This window comes from Triticum aestivum, chromosome 3A (assembly GCF_018294505.1).
Source record: "Triticum aestivum cultivar Chinese Spring chromosome 3A, IWGSC CS RefSeq v2.1, whole genome shotgun sequence".
NCBI lineage: Eukaryota > Viridiplantae > Streptophyta > Magnoliopsida > Poales > Poaceae > Triticum > Triticum aestivum.
In genome coordinates this window covers 629,510,811-629,532,240 of record NC_057800.1, presented here as the reverse complement: position 1 = coordinate 629,532,240, position 21,430 = coordinate 629,510,811, and positions in this window count along the sequence as shown.

The window sequence follows — 21,430 nt, the reverse complement described above, 5'->3', positions numbered from 1 at the left end:
CTTGGTTGCCTGCTCAGGTCCAATGCAAGAAATGGAATGAATTTCAAACACCAAGGCACCATTGATTACCGGCAAAAGATTGAGATGCCTGGTTTTTAAATTCTACTAAATCCAAAACTCGTCTGAAATTCATGAAACTTGGCATGCTATCATGAAGCGGCATCAACATGTCATGGTAAATTTTTTGTCTCATTTGGGGCAGGTTTGGGTATATGCTTCTCACAAACCAGAGCTTCTCACAACAAGCATGATGGTTTCGTTAGGGAACGTCTCACCTTTGGGGACGAAATGATATTCATTGCCTCTTATTGCTTTCAAATTTTTTCTCGTGTCAACATAGAACAACAGGAGTGTTGTGTCAATTTTTGTGATTTTTTGGGGTTCGTTTGGATATTTTTATGCATTAACTGAGTTTTCAATGCATTTATGTGCATAATTCAAATTTGAGCTACATGCACATGCTCCGATGCATATAAATTGGTTGAAAAATCAAATATGTGTCCTTGGGTGCATGCTTAGGTCCCATGCAAGAAATGGGAATGAATTTCAAACACCAGGGCACCGTTGATTGCCGGCAAAACATTGAGATGCCTGGTTTTTAAATTCTAGTAAACCCAAAACTCGTCTGAAATTTATGAAACTTGGCATGCTATCATGGAGCGGCATCAACATGTCGTGGTAAATTTTTTTGTCCCATTTAGGGCAGGTTTGGGTATATGCTTCTCACAAACCAGAGCTTCTCACAACAAGCATGATGGTTTCGGTAGGGAACGTCCCAACTTTGGGGACGAAACGATATCCATTGCCTCTTATTGCTTTCAAAAAAATTTCTCATGTCAACATAGAACAACAGGAGTGTTGTGTCAATTTTTGTGATTTTTCGGGGTTCGTTTGGACATTTTTAGGCATTAACTGAGTTTTCAATGCATTTATGTGCATAATTCAAATTTGAACTACAAGCACATGCTCCAGTGCATATAAATTGGTTGAAAATCAAATATGTGTCCTTGGGTGCATGCTTAGGTCACATGCACATGCTCCAGTGCATATAAATTAGTGAACTCGGTGTGACCGAACTGGATGAATCGGTCATACCGAAATGCACAAAGAGGTTTTGGAAGTTTAAGTCTATGACGAATCGGGGACTCCGAGTGCTCCTCTCACAGAGTAGTTCGAATCTGACTTGATCAAACTTTGTGATGTAGCATGAATAGAGTTTGAGACGAGAAAAGCATAGATAGCTAGAGGAGGTTCTTAGGCATTCTTGTCCATCCACTTGGCAAAGGAGAAAATGCCAAACAATCAAAACAACAAGTGGATGTCCTTGAATGAGTGAAATATGCAATCAACAAGCTCACACAATAAAATGGAAAATTGAAATATGTGACAAAGCATGCACAAACACTCTAGCATCTATCAAGCAATTGGCGATGACTAGGTCATCTATATATGAGTATATTGACTGAGGAGTCAAATGAAAACATTTGATCGTAGGTCATACTCATCGTTTAAGCCCAAGTGGGGTTACCAATTTTACATAATGCATTGTTGTGTTCACACCATTAGAGTTGCTTTAGCTCAATTGGTTAGAGTAAAGCTCCCCCTAGATGTGATATCCCCCCTAAGAGGGATGAACTAACCTTGGGTTATGTCGATGATGACTTCATGTAGGTGCTAAAGATGTAGATGCTCAATGTTGATGTAGATCATTCGGAGCAATCCATTGGAGTGAGTTGCACTTTCAATACCTACACGGGTTAGTCCCACAAGGAACAAACAAGGATATCCATAGACATAGAATGATGTTCACATAAGATGATGTCCATGAAAGCATTAGGTTACCTTGTCCCTTGTCTTACCAACAAGAGGGTTTGTGACTCCTAGAACTAGTGCAAGATGTGGAAGTTGTTTGCACATGTCCTTGCCAAAATATATGAGTGAAGTATGTTGGCGGAGTCACCCTCAAGAACTCTCTAGTTCTTCTTATTCGAGATCCACATCATATTGATGGAAATCCTTGGAGTTGTAGTAGAACTTGATGTAGTCTTGGGAACCCACTTGACCAAGACCTTGGGAGCTTCTTCAAATGCATCAATCTCCTATTGAAGCTTATCCTTCCCTTTTAGCTTGTGGTCTTGTGGTGGAAGATCATCTTGAGCTTGTGTCCCTTGAAAAGAAGTAGGATCATACTTCTCTTGTTGAGGAACAAACTTCGTCTTGCATTATTGATCTTCTTCCCACTCAACTCCATTGGCATTTAACTTCCGTTCAAAACCAACACCTTGATTCTTCCGGTGTCTTCCTTGCTTACGTACAATTTCATCAAATTGCTTACTTCCGGCAAGGCTCTTGTAAACACGTTTCTCTATAATTCCCTTCAATAAGCTATTTTCTTGCTAAAGTGTAACTTGGCTAAGAGAATCATTAGTGGAATCAAGAGAACTACTAGAAGCAACAACGTTGGATTTAGCATGATTATTGTTACTACTAGATGAAGAATCTTTCTTACTTTTGTTGCTAGATTTAACTTGTGGCGTGTAAGTAGACAAGAGTAAACACTTGGCAATGTAAGAAGAACTTTTCTTGCGAAGATGATCATTGATTGCCCTTAAGAACCCATGCTCTTGCTCAAGGTTGAGCTTTTCAAAGCATAACTTTTCATGAGTCTTTAAAAGCTCTCAATGATTTTCCAAGGTAGTTTCATGAGCTAACTTAAGAGTGTTTAGTTCTTTAGTTAGACGCTCAATCTCCTTCTTATCATCATCATTCGTTTTATCTTTATTAGCATGATTAATAGCAAGTTCATCGTAGTTTTCATCACTAGAATTGTCAACAAGTAAATCATCATCACCTAGCAAATCATCTTCATCACTATTGAAATCAACATACTCGGGGTGTGATACCTTTGGGCCTTTAGCCATGAAGCATCTTCACAATTCCTTCACTTGGTGAGTCAAATATGTCGTAGGAGTTGGTTGACACAAGTGCTAGACCGGCAACACCTTCATCTTGAGTATATTCGGAGTCGGAGTGATAACTTCTCTCGGAGTGATTGTCGGAGTCGGAGCCGGATACCCATTCACCAACATGATCTTGATGTCTTCGTTTTGTGTAGCTCCTTGATGATTTGTCCTTCCTCCCCGAATCCTTGCTTCTCCGTGATGTTCTTCGTTTATAACGGTCATCTCTACGCCTTCTCTTTCTTGGTGGTGATTCTTCTCTTCTACTTCTCCTTTTGGGTGAATCTTCTCTTCTTTTGTAGGGAGCCATACACTCATTAGAGTAGTGTCCGGGTCTTCCACAATTGTAGCAATTACGTTCACGACTCAAAGATCGTTTGTCATTGTAGGACCTTGACTTGGAACTTCTTTCCTTGCTTCTACTCTTGTAGAACTTATTGAAGTTCTTCACCATTAGGCTCAATTCTTCATTGAAGGCTTGTTTCTCACTTGATGATGTAGGAGTATCACATGAGGCTTTGTAAGCACACTTGACTTGTTGTGAAGCTCTTCCTTATCCTTTAGTGACATCTCATGAGCAACAATTATTCCAATGACTTCCATAGGCTTGAGATCTTTGTAATTGGACATAATTTAGATCAATGTGCACACGGTATCATATTTTCCATCCAAGGCTCTTAGGATCTTCTTGATGATGAATCTATCGGTCATCTCTTCACTTCCTAAGCCGGTAATCTCATTTGTGATGAGAGCAAGCCTAGAGTACATTTCAGCGACACCTTCACCATCCTTCATTTTGAACTTGTCAAGTTGACTTTGAAGCACATCCAATTTGGATTCCTTGACGGAGTCGGTACCCTCGTGCATATCAATCAAAGTATCCCAAATTTCTCAAGACGGCTGATTTTGTGGAATTCTTCGGGGCACAATCCGTTGAAGAGGATATCGCAAGCTTGAGTGTTGTACTACAGCATCTTCAACTCTTCCGCGGTAGCTTCACGTTTGGTTCTCTCCCATCAAAGAATTCACCTTTCAAGCCAATACACACAATAGCCCAAACGATGGGATTATGTCCAAGAATATGCATTTTCATCTTATGCTTCCAACTAGAAAAATTAGTACCATCAAAGTAAGGACCTCTACGGTGGTAATTTCCCTCGCTAGACGCCATACTCTCCTAGGTTGTGAAACCAAGGCTATGATCACCAAAGCTATGGAAATCAAGGCAAATGGAGACCAAAGGTCTGATACTACTTGTACGATCGAAAGTTTGTCTATAGGGGGGTGATTAGACTACTTGACCCAATAAAAATCTATCCTTTTCCCAATTTTAAGTCTTGGCAGATTTTAGCAACTTAGCACTAGTCAAGCAATCAACCTACACATGCAAGTCTAAGAGTATAGCAGCGGAATGTAAAACTTTGTACATGAAGGTAAAGGGAGGAGTTTGGAGGGAGCAAACGCAATGTAGACACAGAGATTTTTGGCGTGGTTCCGATAGGTGGTGCTATCGTACATCCACGTTGGTAGAGACTTCAACCCACGAAGGGTAACGGTTGCACGAGTCCACGGAGGGCTCCACCCACGAAGGGTCCACGAAGAAGCAACCTTGTCTATCCCACCATGGCCATTGCCCACGAAAGACTTGCCTCACTAGGGTAGATCTTCACGAAGTAGGCGATCTCCTTGACCGTACAAACTCCTTGGTTCAACTCCACAATCTTGACGGAGACTCCCAAGTGCCACCTAACCAATCTAGGAGACACCACTCTCCAAAAGGTAATAGACGGTGTGTTGATGTTGAACTCCTTGCTCTTGTGCTTCAAATGACAGTCTCCCCAACACTCAACTCTCACTGATTTGGATTTGGTGGAAAGATGATTTGAGTGGAAAGCAACTTGGACAAGGCTAGAGATCAAGATTCATATGGTTGGAATGGAATATCTTGGTCTCAACACATAAGTAGGTGGTTCTCTCTCAGAAATGAATGTTGGAAGTGTAGGCATGTTCTGATGGCTCTCTCCACGAATGAAGAGTGGGTGGAGGGGTATATATAGCCTCCACACAAAAACCAACTGTTACACACAAATCACCAAACTCGGTGGGACCGAATCAAAAAACTCGGTCGGACCGATTTAGTTCAAAATATGAACGTTAGGATTTTTGGTGGGACCGACATGTCAACTCAGTGGGACCAATTTCATTAGGGTTAGGGCATAACGTAATCTCGGTGAGACCAATTAAACAAACTTGGTGGGACCGATTTTGGTAATAAGCTAACCAGAGAGTTGGTCAGGCAAACTCGGTGTGACCGATTCACTCATCTCGGTGAGACCGAAACGTTACGAAGGGGAAACAGAGAGTTTGCATTGCGAACTTAGTGGGACCGGTCGCTCATCTTGGTTGGACCGAAACGTTATGAAGGGAAACAGAGAGTTTGCAATCCCATCTCGGTGAGACCGAGATCCCTATTGGTGAGACCGAAGTGACTAGGGTTTGTGGCAGTGGCTATGTCAAGAAAACTCGGTGGCACCGGATGGAATGTTTCGGTGGGGCCGAGTTTGACTTTTGGTTTGGGACATATGTGGATATGAGAAAGTAGTTGAGGGTTTTTAGAGCATATCACTAAGCATTTTCAGCAAGCAACCCATTAAGCAACACCTCGTCCCCTTTTAATAGTATTGGATTTTCCAATGGACTCAATGTGATCTTGGATCACTAAAAGTAAAATGTAGAGTCTTGAGCTTTAGAGCTTGAGCTAATCTTTTGTCCTTAGCATTTTGAGGGGTCCACGTTTCTAATCCATGCCATGCCAATCATTGAGCTTTCCTGAAATATTTATCTTGAAATAGCATTAGCTCAATGAGCTATATGTTGTTAATAATTACCAAAACCACCCAGGGATAGTTGCACTTTCACGCACATGGCTAAGAGAAACTTGTGTGCCTTTGGGGTGCCCCTGCCCACGTATATAAAGGAGGGAGGGATAGATGCCGGCCCCCTAGGGGCGCGCCAAGAGTATGGAGTCCTACTAGGACTTCCAAGTCCTAGTAGGAATCCCTTTCCTTTTCGGGGTAGGAGAGAAGGAAAGAGGAAAAGAGAGAGGGAGTAGGAAAAGGCAAGGGGGCGCCGCCCCCTTGCCCTAGTCCAATTTGGACCCATGGGGGGCACCACCTCCCCTTGTCCTGCCTCCTCTTTTCCCGTATGGCCCAATAAGGCCCATTACTTCTCCCAGTGAATTCCCGTAACTCCCCGGTACTCCGAAAAATACCCGAATCACTCGGAACCTTTCCGATGTCCGAATATAGCCTTCCAATATATCGATCTTTACCTCTAGAACATTTCAAGACTCCTTGTCATGTCTGTGATCTCATCCGGGACTCCAAACAACTTCGGTCATCAAATCACATAACTCATAATACAAATCGTCATCGAGCGTTAAGCGTGCGGACCCTACGGGTTTGAGAACTATGTAGACATGACTGAGACACATCTCCGGTCAATAACCAATAGCGGAACCTGCATGCTCATATTGGCTCCTACATATTCTACAAAGATCTTTATTGGTCAAACCGCATAACAACATACATTGTTCCCTTTGTCATCGGTATGTTACTTGCCCGAGATTCGATCGTCGGTATCATCATACCTAGTTAAATCTCGTTACCGACAAGTATCTTCACTCGTTCCGTAATGCATCATCCCACAAATAACACATTAGTCACATTGCTTGCAAGGCTTATAGTGATGAGCGTTACCGAGAGGGCCCAGAGATACCTCTCCCGTACACAGAGTGACAAATCCTAATCTCAATCTATGCCAACTCAACAAACACCATCAGAGACACCTATAGAGCATCTTTATAATCACCCAGTTACGTTGTGACATTTGATAGCACACAAGGTGTTCCTCCGGTATTCGGGAGTTTCATAATCTCATAGTCAGAGGAACATGTATAAGTCATGATGAAAGCAATAGCAATAAAACTAAATGATCATTATGCTAAGCTAACGGATGGGTCTTGTCCATCACATCATTCTCTAATGATGTCATCTCGTTCATCAAATGACAACACATGTCTATGGTTAGGAAACTTAAGCATCTTTGATTGACGAGCTAGTCTAGTAGAGGCATACTAGGGACACTCTGTTTGTCTATGTATTCACACATGTACTAAGTTTCCGGTTAATAAAATTCTAGCATGAATAATAAACATTTATCATGTTATAAGGAAATATAAATAACAACTTTATTATTGCCTCTAGGGCATATTTCCTTCAGCCTCCTCCATGTAGCTCAAGGAGGCCGCCGCCTCGCACCGCCGGTGTCCAGGAGCTCGCCCGTCTTCCCCCCGCGCCTCCATGCCACCTCGCCGGAGCACCTCATTTCCGATGACTGCTACTTGTGAGCTGCGTTGGGATTTCCTCGGAGAGGAGAGGATTATGTAGCACAATAGAGATAAGTAGTTCCCTTAGTTATGAAATCAAGGTTATCAATCCAGTAGGAGAACCAAGCTGTTGTAAACAACACCTGCACACAAACAACAAATACTTGCAACCCAATGCATAGAGAGGTTGTCAATCCCTAAACGATATTGAGAAAGGTTAAATTGTATAGGTTTTGGTAAATAGATCTAACTAAAATACAAAATAAAATAAATAAACAAAAATTGCAGCAAGGTATTTTTGGTTTTAATATATGATAGAAAATAGACCCGAGGCCATAGTTTTCACTAGAGGCTTCTCTCGGTAAAATAGCATACGGTGGGTAAACAAATTACTGTTGGACAATTGATAGAAAATCAAATAATTATGACTATATCCAAGGCAATGATCATGTATATAGGCATCCCGTCCAAGATTAGTAGACCGACTCTTGCCTGCATCTACTGCTATTACTCTACACATCGACCGCTATCCAGCATGCATCCAGTGTATTCATTTGATGAAAAAACGGGGCAATGCTTTAAACAAGATGGCGTGATGTAGACAAGAGAAACTCACGTATGAATAAACTCATGTATGAATAAACCCCCTCCTCGGTATTGAGATAGATTAAATTGTATAAGATTTGATAAATAGATCTAGAAAAAACACAAAATAAAATAAAGAAAGAAAAAGTCCAGCAAGGTATTTTTGGTTTTAATATGATAGGAAATATACCCGGGGGGCGTAGATTTCACTAGAGGCTTCTCTCGAGAAAATAGCATACAGTGGGTAAACAAATTATTGTTGGAAAATTGACAGAAAAGCAAATAATTATGACAATATACAAGGAAATGATCATGTATATAGGCATCACGTCCAAGATTAGTAGACCGACTCGTGCATGCATCTACTACTATTACTGCACACATCGACTACTATCCAGCATGCATCTAGTGTATTAAGTTCATGGAGAAACGGAGTAATGCAATAAGAACGATGACATGATGTAGACAAGATCTATTCATGTAGGAATAGACTCCATCTTGTTATCCTTAATAGCAACGATACATGCGTGTCATGTCTTCTCTCACTGAAATTGAGCACTGCAAGATCGAACCCATCACAAAGCACCTCTTCCCATGGCAAGATAAATCAATCTAGTTGGCCAAACCAAACCAATAAATCGGAGAAGAAATACGAGGCTATAACAATCATGCATAAAAGAGTTCAGAGAAAACTCAAATAATATTCATGGATAGATCTGATCATGAGCTCACAATTCATCGGATCCCAACAAACACAACGCAAAAAGTCATTACATCAAATAGATCTCCAAGAACACCGAAGAGAACATTGTATTGAAGATCAAAAAAAAGAAGCCATCCAGGTATTAACTATGGACCCGTGGTATGTGGTAAACTACTCACATATCATCGGAGGGGCAGCAAGGATGATGAAGAACGCCTCCATGATCGTTTCCCCCTCCGACTGAGTGCCGGAAAAGGCGTCTAGATCAGATCTCGTGGTTCTGGAATTTGCGGCGGCGAAAAAAGTATTATTTGGACTCCCCTAAGGGTTTTGGGATTTCAGAGTATTTATGGAGGCGAAGGTAGGTCAAAATGATGCTCGTGGGCCCCACTACCCACCAGGGCGCACCGGAGGCCCCTGGCGCCCTGGTGCCTAGTGGGCCCCACTTTCATCTTCTGGTTCCCTCCCGAAGCTTCCAGGGTCTCTTATCGCCAACCTCCAAAAAGTTTTGTGGCATTGGGATTTCGTTTGGTACTGATATTCTTCTAAGTCAAAAACAAGCAAAAAAACAGCAACTGGCACTGGGCACTAAGTTAATCGGTTTGTCCCAAAAAATGATATAAAGTTGCTTGTAAATGTATATAAAATATCAAAGATTGATAATATAATAGCATGGAAAAATCAAAAATTATAGATACGTTGGAGACGTATCAGCAACAAGCCCCGCTGCCCCCTCCATCTCCTTCCTCTCTCCCTCATTTCTCTTTTTCCCTCTCTCCCTCTACTTTGACTCATCCTCCCATGGCCATGCCCGTGTAGGTCGTCGCCATGGACAACCAAGAGCACTCTGCCCTGGCCGCTAAGATGAGCCCCGCACCACCGCCTTGCTCTACCCTGGATCCAGTCCCTCTCCAGCAGCAGCCGTTGCTAGATCAGGTGTGCTGCTGGCTGTCCGTGCCTCTGGCAACCCCTGCTTTTGCTGGATCGAACCTTCGCCGCCATTGACAGCATGCACGAGATCAAGAAAATCTGTATACTGTGTAAATACGCAGACAAAAAATATTTCTTTAAATTAATAGTAGCAGCACAGGTCTCAAACACGCGCTACAGATAATTAATAGTAGCACGGGTGGCACCCGTACTACTACTAACCGACGTAGTAGTAGCGCGGGGTGACACTCCCACTACTACTACCCAGTTAGTTGTAGCGCGCTAGTAGTAGTAGTAGTTTAACCCACGCCGGTACTAGGCCTTTTCTCTAGTAGTGATATGAAAGATGGTAGACCCTGTCCTAGGTTCGTGATTCATGGTTGGCAGGTATGTTTTTTCATCTTCCGACATCTTAGTCATACAGGGGTGCCATATTTGGAGTTGGATGGTGTGTTCGGCGTGTTATCTTAGTCATACTTGTTCAACTGCAACGGCTTCGCCTTCGGTGAGTCACCTTAAAGGTCCGCAAAGCTACATATTAACGATGAAGCCGCTTCGAGCTCGGGTGAGGAGGCCGTCATTTCTCCTTTGATGGCCGTTGTGGTGGTGCCGGAAGCAAGTGGCAGGAGTTGGTCAAGCTCAGGGATTTTTGGTCTTTATTCCTTCTTGGCTGGTGTTATTTTGTGCAAAGGATAGAGTTGTCCTGTATTTTTAGTTTTAGTTTTGTCTCACACGCACTATCCCCTCTTTTGGTTAACATCGAGCAACGCGTAATATGACTCCACTTCTCAAGTGGCCATCAACCATCACAGAATAAAGCACCCCTTTGCCAAAGTTGGCCAAGCAGCGACGGACACGAGCCATCGGTTAAATCAGCAATCACCCGTCACCGTCGCATGCCAATCACACGATTCGGTTCTTCTTCCCGAAATATGAGTTTCCGACGGCCCATTTCACTCGTTGTTCAGTGTCCGTAGACTGTAGTTCAACTCTGCCGTCAACTTAGCCCAGTTGGCTAGTTACCTGGTTACCTAGTTGGCTAGTTACCCAGTTGCATGCAGTTCATGCATGCGCGGCGCCGCGGCGGGTCCTGCTTTAGATCAGCCACCCACTGTACTGTACCACTTGGTTGTCGTAACTCCCAAGGCTAGGATTTTGCTTCTAGTAGAATCTTTCAGGGAGTCCAGGTACTCTGTTGCCTTCGCTCGTGGTGAAGGAATCCCACGGAACTTTTCAAGAAACCAACGAGCCCGGGCATCCGAAACACGAGCGCCGCCCGTCCCACGGCGACAGGACAGCTCGTGATTCGCGACGGCAGTGGATAGAGCACGAAGGGTGTAGCCGACTTCCGTGCAGGGCCCCAGGCGGGTTAACGGCGGGATCTGGACCTAACGTACCGACGGCCGCGGGGGCCTCCACGTACGCCGCCCCAGCACAGCGGAACGCACCGGTGGCGGTGGGTGGCGGCATCGACGTCGATCGTGATCGTCCCACGCGCGGCGCGCGATGAGCGGGAGTGCTGTCGCTGTCCGTCCGTAGCGGGCTCCGGTTCTCTGGATCGTAAAAGGCCATGGGAACTGCCGTACATCGACGGAAAATGGCATGTGTCTTATGAGTGAACCGTGGTCCATGCGGCACCCGCCGTTTAGAGCTTATCGGCTGCGTGGTGGTGCCTCTTCAATTAGTTAGTTGTACTACGAGCATCAGATGTCGTCTAATTGTGCTGATGTGGAATGCTCCGTGGGAATTATGCTGAGTTCTTTCTTTAATAATAAAGGGGGCAGAGAATACTCAGCTGAATTATAGTATTATAGTATAGTATTAATCCAATGTCAACCATCTACAGTCGAGGAAACTACATAAACACGCCGACACGCAGGATCTGCCATTTAGGTGAAATCATAGAATCAACCCCAAAATTTCATATTTAGATAATTCGAAAATTCAGAACTTTTTCGACAACACACCTGTGGGGTATGCCTACAACTCAAAAAAAAGGAGACAAGTTCGGCTATGAGTAGTGTCAACTTTGGGTGAATAGTATTTGACACTATTCACATCTGGTTTTGTCTTTTTTAATTCTTTAAGTATGGTTCAAATTAGAAGCTGGAAACTTTTGAGGTTGTACATCGAACATGGATGTGTGTCTGTAAATATTTTCAGAATTTTTAAACATGTTTTGTACCTTCAAGATGTTTGATCTCACATAATTGTGGCAACAACTATTTCCTCCAAGGGTTTGTAATAAATAAAAATTAAGGGTTCATAGTTCGCCTTGAAACTTAAAGGAAATATATTATGTGGGGTGGTGGGTACGTGAGTGGACGGCGAAATTGGCAATAAATTCCACAATGATGAGCTATCCTAGAAGGGTTATAAAATAGCTAGTTCACGTAAAAGAACATAACAATTATAATTTACCCAAGCATACCCTAGACTAGGTCAGGATTTGGTCAGGATTTGCATAGCTCAAGCTAAACATGCCAAGCTTGGCTCAACCTAGCCTGTGGCCTAGGAAAGCGATAATTTGTAGTTTTAACATAATAATGAATCATTTGGAAGCAAGTATATAAGGGCATCTTCAACACCTACCCGCAAACCGGACAACACATTCGTCCATGGACACGGGGACCAGTCCGCGGACACTGATGTGGGAGCCGGTCATCCAAAGCTAGACACTATCCATCAGCGAAACCATGCCCCCTCCCACCACCTTGGGGACTACTATTCAGATCATTACTCCATAAGAGTCAGTCTCCCCACTCACAAGCACTTGGCTCATGTATGTCGTCGCAACATTCCTCCACCACATGGCCCATACATCCATAAAAGAAATAGAATTCTGGTAGTTTTTCATAGTGCATTGGATACTTTATCCTCTTTTTCAGAGTAATCGACACAAACCTCACCAAGAGCTGATTGACATCGATGAAAACCCTTACACAGAGTGAGCTTGATGGGTTTATCTTCCCTTCATTTACTACCACTGTAAAGGGTGGTTTTCCCACCTTGTTTGCCACCTTCTCTGCGAGTTTCTTTCTTTCTTGTTAACCCATACGGAAGAGAGATGGGGGAGGTAGAGGAGAAAGGGGAGAGAGAGAAGTTAGAGGGAGAGGTAGGGGTACAGGTGAAGGTGAGAAAGAGATGTTCGATAACATGGATTATACACCGGGGATGGTTAATGAGTTGGGTATGGGAGTTAGGAAGAGGCTGGTTAGAGATGATGGCACTATAAATGTGAATGGGCAACCAGTGCCAAACTTAGTAGGGAAGGTCGCTCGTACTATTTTTATGCTTGAGAATGGAGCAGAGGAGGAACCTGGGGTGTCACTACTACCTGCGGGTACTCCAGGGAAGTGCCTATTGTCAAAAGGAGAAGTCAAGCTGATGGTGGTGACCAAGGAGATTCAGATGTGTCCGAAACGGCGGCCTCCCTAGAGGAGGACCGCCAAACCCAATGAATATCATCAGTTGGAACTCCCAGGGGATACCCGGATAGTTCGAGAGCTAGCAACGTTTGTGACAAATTGTTTTTTGTGTGAAACTAGACAAAAGGTGGAAAGAATGAAAGGTAAAAGCGGTCGGCTTGGCCTCCCTAGTTTTGAGGGTGTTGACAGTACAGGTTTAAGCCGCGGGTTAGCACTTAACTGGCATGAATATTGCTCGGTTGATATTATAGATAAATATGACCGCTATATTGATATTGACGTGCACATTACAGAATCAAGTGAATAGTGGAGGTTGACTTGTGTGTATGGCGGACCTCGAGCTGAAAAATTGCCATCTAATGTGGGTGAAGCTTCAAAGTTTAAGTACTATTTCAGATCTGCCATGGTTGGTAGTAGGTGACTTCAATGAAGCCTTGTGGTACTTTGAACACTTCTCGGCAACATCGAGACCGGAAGCACAGATGATTGCCTCCCGAGATGTTCTAGAGACTTGTAGACTTGTTGATCTTGGCTTCGCGGGTGTGCTACATACATATGATAATAAAAGAGCGGGCAATGCAAATGTCAAAGTGAGGCTAGACAGGGTCGTGCCCACCAATGGATGGCATAACATGTATGCTTCACATTCGGTTCAACATCTGACTACTCCATATTCTGACCATGTTCCTTTGATGTTAAAGAGTGAGCCAGAAACTTCATTTGCCCAATCAAGATGTAGGTAGTATGAAATTTTTGTGGGAACATGATGCGGCTCTACCGAAGATCATTAAAAATGCTTGGAACTCGTTTGGTACTGTACATAATCTGGCTCAGCTGCATGATGCCCTTGGGTTGTACTATGACTACTTTGAGGGCATGGGGTTGAGCAAAGTTTTCAAAGGAACTAGAGAATTCTCATGGCCAGCTTGCACAATTGGTGAACATGAATGCAGACCGTCAGGAAATATGGAAGGTAACTGATAGAATCAATGAATTATTGTATAGAGAGGAAATGATGTGGTTACAACGGTCCAGAATTTCTTGGTTGAAAGAGGGGGATCACAACACAAAATATTTCCAAAGTAGAGTTGTTTGGAGGGAAAGGAAAAATAATATCAGAGAATTAAAAGATGGCAATGGAGTATCACATACGGTTGTGCGGGCTTTGTGTAAAATGGTCACATAATATTTCCAAACAGTGTACTTGACGGACCCTCACCTGAATGCCTCGGCTTACTGAACTTAACTATGCCAAGAGTTACTGAGATGGATAATGGAAGGTTAACTAACCATTTTACCGATGAAGAGATTGTTGGAAATATGCCCTAGAGGCAATAATAAAAGTATTATTATATTTCATTGTTCATGATAATTGTCTATTATTCATGCTATAACTGTATTATCCGGAAATCGTAATACACGTGTGAATACTTAGACCACCATATGTCCCTAGTGAGCCTCTAGTTGACTAGCTCGTTGTGATCAACAGATAGTCATGGTTTCCTGGCTATGGACATTGGATGTCGTTGATAACGGGATCACATCATTAGGAGAATGATGTGATGGACAAGACCCAATCCTAAGCATAGCACAAAGGTCGTTTAGTTCGTTTGCTAGAGCTTTGCCAATGTCAAGTATCTCTTCCTTCGACCATGAGATCGTGTAACTCCTGGATACCGTAGGAGTGCTTTGGGTGTATCAAACGTCACAACGTAACTGGGTGACTATAAAGGTGCACTACAGGTATCTCCGAAAGTGTCTATTGGGTTGACACGGATCGAGACTGGGATTTGTCACTCCGTATGACGGAGAGGTATCTCTGGGCCCACTCGGTAATGCATCATCATAATGAGCTCAAGGTGACCAAGGTGTTGGCCACGGGATCATGCATTACGGTACGAGTAAAGTGACTTGCTGGTAACGAGACTGAACAAGGTATTGGGATACCGACGATCGAGTCTCGGGCAAGTAACGTACCGTTTGACAAAGGGAATTGTATACAGGGTTTTGATCGAATCCTGGACATCGTGGTTCATCCGATGACAACATCGAGGAGCATGTGGGAGCCAACATGGGTATCCAGATCTCGTTGTTGGTTATTGACCGGAGAGTGGTCTCGGTCATGTCTGCATGTCTCCCGAACCCGTAGGGTCTACACACTTAAGGTTCGGTGACGCTAGGGTTATTAGGAAGACTAGTATGTGATTACCGAATGTTGTTCGGAGTCCCGGATGAGATCCCGGACGTCACGAGGAGTTCCGGAATAGTCCGGAGGTAAAGATTTATATATGGGAAGTTGTTAAACGGACACCGGAAAGTTTCGAGGGCATACCGATATTGTACCGGGGCCACCGGAAGGGTTCCGGAGGTCCACCGGGTGGGGCCACCCCTCCCGGGGGACCACATGGACTGCGTGGGGCAGGGAGCCAGCCCCTGGTGGGCTGGGCGCGCCTCCCCCCTTAGGCCCGTGCGGCTAGGGCAAGGGGAGGGGAAACCCTAAAGGGGGCGCCCCCCTAGCTTGGGGGGCAAGTCATCCCTCTCCCCCTCTCCCTTTGGCCGCCGCCCCCCCTCTAGGGTTTCCCCTAGAGGGACGCCCCCCCTTGCCTCTTCCCCTCTATATAGAGGGGTGAGGGAGGGCTGCTACACACAAGCCAAGGCGCAGCCCCTCCCCTCCCCAACACCTCTCCTCCTCCGTACGTGCTTGGCGAAGCCCTGTCGGAGTACTGTTGCACCAACTGCACCACGCCGTCGTGCTGCCATTGGAGCGATCTTCCTCAACCTCTCCTTCCCCCTTGCTGGATCAAGAAGGAGGAGACGTCTCCCGTCCCGTACGTGTGTTGAACGCGGAGGTGCTGTCCGTTCAGTACTTGGTCATCGGTGATCCGAATCACGTCGAGTACGACTCCATCATCACCATCCCCTTGCAAGCTTCCGCACGTGATCTACAAGTGGTATGTAGATGCAAACTCACTCCCTTGACTTGTTGCTTAGATGAACTCATAGATGGATCTTGGTGAAACCGTAGGAAAAATTTTAATTTTCTGCAACGTTCCCCAACAGTGGCATCATGAGCTAGGTCTATGCGTAGTTCTCTTTGCATGAGTAGAACACAATTTTGTTGTGGGCGTGGATCTTGTCAACTCACTTGCCTCTACTAGTTTTTTCTTGCTTCAACGGTATTGTGGGATGAAGCGGCCCGGACCAACCTTACACGTATGCTTACGTGAGACCGGTTCCACCGACTGACATGCACTAGTTGCATAAGGTGGCTGGCGGGTGTCTGTCTCTCCCACTTTAGTTGGAGCGGATTCGATGAAAAGGGCCCTTATGAAGGGTAAATAGAAGTTGACAAAATCACGTTGTGGTTATTCGTAGGTAAGAAAACGTTCTTGCTAGAACCCATTTGCAGCCACGTAAAAGATGCAACAACAATTAGAGGACGTCTAACTTGTTTTTGCAGCGATTGATCATGTGATGTGATATGGCCAGAAGTTGTGATGAATGATGAATTGTGATGTATGAGATCATGTTCTTGTAATAGGATTCACGACTTGCATGTCGATGAGTATGACAACCGGCAGGAGCCATAGGAGTTGTCTTTATTTTTTGTATGACCTGCGTGTCATTGAAGAACGCCATGTAACTTACTTTACTTTATTGCTAAACGCGTTAGCTAAAGAAGTAGAAGTAGTCGTTGGCGTGACAACTTCATGAAGACACGATGATGGAGATCATGGTGTCAAGCCGGTGACAAGATGATCATGGAGCCCCGAAGATGGAGATCAATGGAGCTATATGATATTGGCCATATCATGTCACAACTATATAATTGCATGTGATGTTTATTATGTTTATGCATCTTGTTTACTTAGGACGACGGTAGTAAATAAGATGATCCCTTATAAAATTTCAAAAAGTGTTCTCCCCTAATTGTGCATCGTTGCTACAGTTCGTCGTTTCTAAGCACCACGTGATGATTGGGTGTGATGGATCCTTACGTTCACATACAACGGGTGTAAGACAGATTTACACAGCAAAACACTTAGGGTTAACTTGACGAGCCTAGCATGTGCAGACATGGCCTCGGAACACGGAGACCGAAAGGTCGAACACGAGTCATATGGAAGATACGATCAACATGAAGATGTTCACCGACGATGACTAGTCCGTCTCACGTGATGATCGGACACGGGCTAGTCGACTCGGATCGTGTAACACTTAGATGACCAGAGGGATGTCTAATCTGAGTGGGAGTTCATAATTTGATTAGAACTTAATTATCATGAACTTAGTCTAAAACCTTTGCAAATATGTCTTGTAGATCAAATGGCCAACGCTCATGTCAACATGAACTTCAACGCGTTCCTAGAGAAAACCAAGCTGAAAGATGACGGCAGCAACTATACGGACTGGGTCCGGAACCTGAGGATCATCCTCATAGCTGCCAGGAAACAATATGTCCTAGAAGGACCGCTAGGTGACGCTCCCGTCCCAGAGAACCAAGACATTATGAATGCTTGGCAAACTCGTGCTGATGATTACTCCCTCGTTCAGTGCGGCATGCTTTACAACTTAGAACCGGGGCTCCAAAAGCGTTTTGAGCATCACGGAGCATATGAGATGTTCGAAGAGCTGAAACTAGTTTTTCAAGCTCATGCCCGGGTCGAGAGATATGATGTCTCCGACAAGTTCTACAGTTGTAAGATGGAGGAAAACAGTTCTGTCAGTGAGCACATACTCAAGATGTCTGGGTTGCACAACCGTATGACCCAGCTGAATATTAACCTCCCAGATGAGGCGGTCATTGACAGAATCCTCCAGTCGCTCCCACCAAGCTACAAGAGCTTTGTGATGAACTACAACATGCAGGGGATGGAAAAGACCATTCTTGAAGTGTTCTCGATGCTGAAGTCAGCAGAGGCTGAAATCAAGAAAGAACATCAAGTGTTGATGGTCAATAAGACCACTAAGTTCAAGAAGGGCAAGGGTAAGAAGAACTTCAAGAAGGACGGCAAGGAGGTTGCCGCGCCTGGTAAGCCAGTTGCCGGGAAGAAGTCAAAGAATGGACCCAAGCCTGAGACTGAGTGCTTTTATTGCAAGGGGAAGGGTCACTGGAAGCGGAACTGCCCCAAATACTTAGCGGATAAGAAGGCCGGCAAGACCAAAGGTATATTTGATATACATGTAATTGATGTGTACCTTACCAGTACTCGTAGTAACTCCTGGGTATTTGATACCGGTGCCGTTGCTCATATTTGTAACTCACAGCAGGAGCTGCGGAATAAACGGAGACTGGCGAAGGACGAGGTGATGATGCGCGTCGGGAATGGTTCCAGAGTCGATGTGATCGCCGTCGGCACGCTGCCTCTACATTTACCCACGGGATTAGTTTTGAACCTTAATAATTGTTATTTAGTGCCAAGTTTGAGCATGAACATTGTATCTGGATCTCGTTTAATACGAGATGGCTACTCATTTAAGTCTGAGAATAATGGTTGTTCGATTTATATGAGAGATATGTTTTATGGTCATGCTCCGATGGTCAATGGTTTATTCTTAATGAATCTCGAGTGTAATATTACACATGTTCATAATGTGGTTGCCAAAAGATGTAAAGTTGATAACGATAGTCCCACATACTTGTGGCACTGCCGCCTTGGTCACATTGGTGTCAAGCGCATGATGAAGCTCCATGCTGATGGACTTTTGGAGTCTCTTGATTATGAATCGTTTGACACATGCGAACCATGCCTCATGGGCAAAATGACCAAGACTCCGTTCTCCGGAACAATGGAGCGAGCAACCAATTTGTTGGAAATCATACATACCGATGTGTGCGGTCCAGTGAGCGTTGAGGCTCGTGGAGGATATCGTTATGTTCTCACTCTCACTGATGACTTGAGTAGATATGGGTATGTCTACTTAATGAAACACAAGTCTGAGACCTTCGAAAAGTTCAAGGAATTTCAGAATGAGGTAGAGAATCAACGTGACCGAAAGATAAAGTTCCTATGATTAGATCGTGGAGGAGAATACTTAAGTCACGAATTTGGTACACACTTAAAGAAATGTGGAATCGTTTCAAAACTCACGCCGCCTGGAACACCTCAGCGAAACGGTGTGTCCGAACGTCGTAATCGCACTCTATTGGATATGGTGCGGTCTATGATGTCTCTTACCGATTTACCGCTATCATTTTGGGGATACGCTCTAGAGACAGCTACATTCACTTTAAATAGGGCACCATCTAAATCCGTTGAGACGACACCGTATGAATTATGGTTTGGGAAGAAACCTAAGCTGTCGTTTCTAAAAGTTTGGGGATGCGATGCTTATGTCAAGAAACTTCAACCTGAAAAGCTCGAACCCAAGTCGGAAAAATGCGTCTTCATAGGATACCCTAAGGAAACTGTCGGGTATACCTTCTACTTAAGATCCGAGGGCAAGATCTTTGTTGCCAAAAACGGATGTTTTCTGGAAAAAGAGTTTCTCCCGAAAGAAGTAAGTGGGAGGAAAGTAGAACTCGATGAAGTACTACCTCTCGAACGGGATAGTGGTGCAGCTCAAGAAAATGTTCCTGTGATGCCCACACCAATCGAAGAGGAAAACAATGATGATGATCAAGGTACTTCGGATCAAGTTGCTACTGAACTTCGTAGGTCCACAAGGACACATTCCGCACCAGAGTGGTACGGCAACCCTGTCCTGGAAATCATGTTGTTAGACAACGGTGAACCTTCAAACTATGAAGAAGCGATGGCGGGCCCAGATTCCAACAAATGGCTTGAAGCCATGAAGTTCGAGATAGAATCCATGTATGAAAACAAAGTATGGACTTTGACAGACTTGCCCGATGATCGGCGAGCGATAGAAAACAAATGGATCTTTAAGAAGAAGATGGACGCGGATGGAAATGTTACCATCTATAAAGCTCGACTTGTCGCTAAGGGTTATCGACAGGTTCAAGGGATTGACTACGATGAGACATTCTCTCCCGTAGCGAAGCTGAAGTCCGTCTGAATCATGTTAGCAATTGCCGCATACTATGATTATGAGATATGGCAGATGGACGTCAAAACGGCATTCCTTAACGGGCATCTTAAGGAAGAACTGTATATGATGCAGCCGGAAGGTTTTGTCGATCCTAAGAACGCTAACAAAGTATGCAAGCTCCAGCGATCCATTTATGGGCTGGTGCAAGCATCTCGGAGTTGGAATATTCGCTTTGATGAGATGATCAAAGCGTGTGGGTTTATGCAGAATTATGGAGAAGCCTGCGTTTACAAGAAAGTGAGTGGGAGCTCTGTAGCATTTCTCATATTATATGTAGATGACATACTCTTGATGGGAAATAATATAGAATTTCTGGACAGCATTAAGGCCTACTTGAACAAATGTTTTTCAATGAAGGACCTTGGAGAAGCTGCTTATATATTAGGCATCAAGATCTACAGAGATAGATCGAGACGCCTCATAGGTCTTTCACAAAGCACATACCTTGATAAGATTTTGAAAAGGTTCAAAATGGATCAGTCCAAGAAAGGGTTCTTGCCTATGTTACAAGGTGTGAGATTGAGCTCGGCTCAGTCACCGACCACGGCAAAAGATATAGAAGAGATGAGTATCATCCCCTATGCCTCAGCCATAGGATCTATTATGTATGCCATGCTGTGTACCAGACCTGATGTAAACCTTGTCGTGAGTTTGGTAGCGAGATACCAAAGTAATCCCGGCAAGGAACACTGGACAGCGGTCAAGAATATCCTGAAGTACCTGAAAAGGACAAAGGACATGTTTCTCGTTTATGGAGGAGACGAAGAGCTCGTCGTAAAGGGTTACGTCGACGCTAGCTTCGACTCAGATCCGGATGACTCTAAGTCACAAACCGGATACGTGTATATGTTGAATGGTGGAGCAGTAAGCTGGTGCAGCTGCAAGCAGAGCGTCGTGGCGGGGTCTACGTGTGAAGCGGAGTACATGGCAGCCTCGGAGGCAGCGCATGAAGCGATTTGGGTGAAGGAGTTCATCACCGACCTAGGAGTCATACCCAATGCGTCGGGGCCAATCAAACTCTTCTTTGACAACACTGGAGCTATTGCCCTTGCCAAGGAGCCCAGGTTTCACAAGAAGACCAGGCACATCAAGCGTCGTTTCAACTCCATCCGTGAAAATGTTCAAGATGGAGACATAGAAATTTGCAAAGTACATACGGATCTGAATGTCGCAGATCCATTGACTAAACCTCTCTCGCGAGCAAAACATGATCAACACCAGGACTCTATGGGTGTTCGATTCATCACAATGTAACTAGATTGGTGACTCTAGTGCAAGTGGGAGACTGTTGGAAATATGCCCTAGAGGCAATAATAAAAGTATTATTATATTTCATTGTTCATTATAATTGTCCATTATTCATGCTATAACTGTATTATCCGGA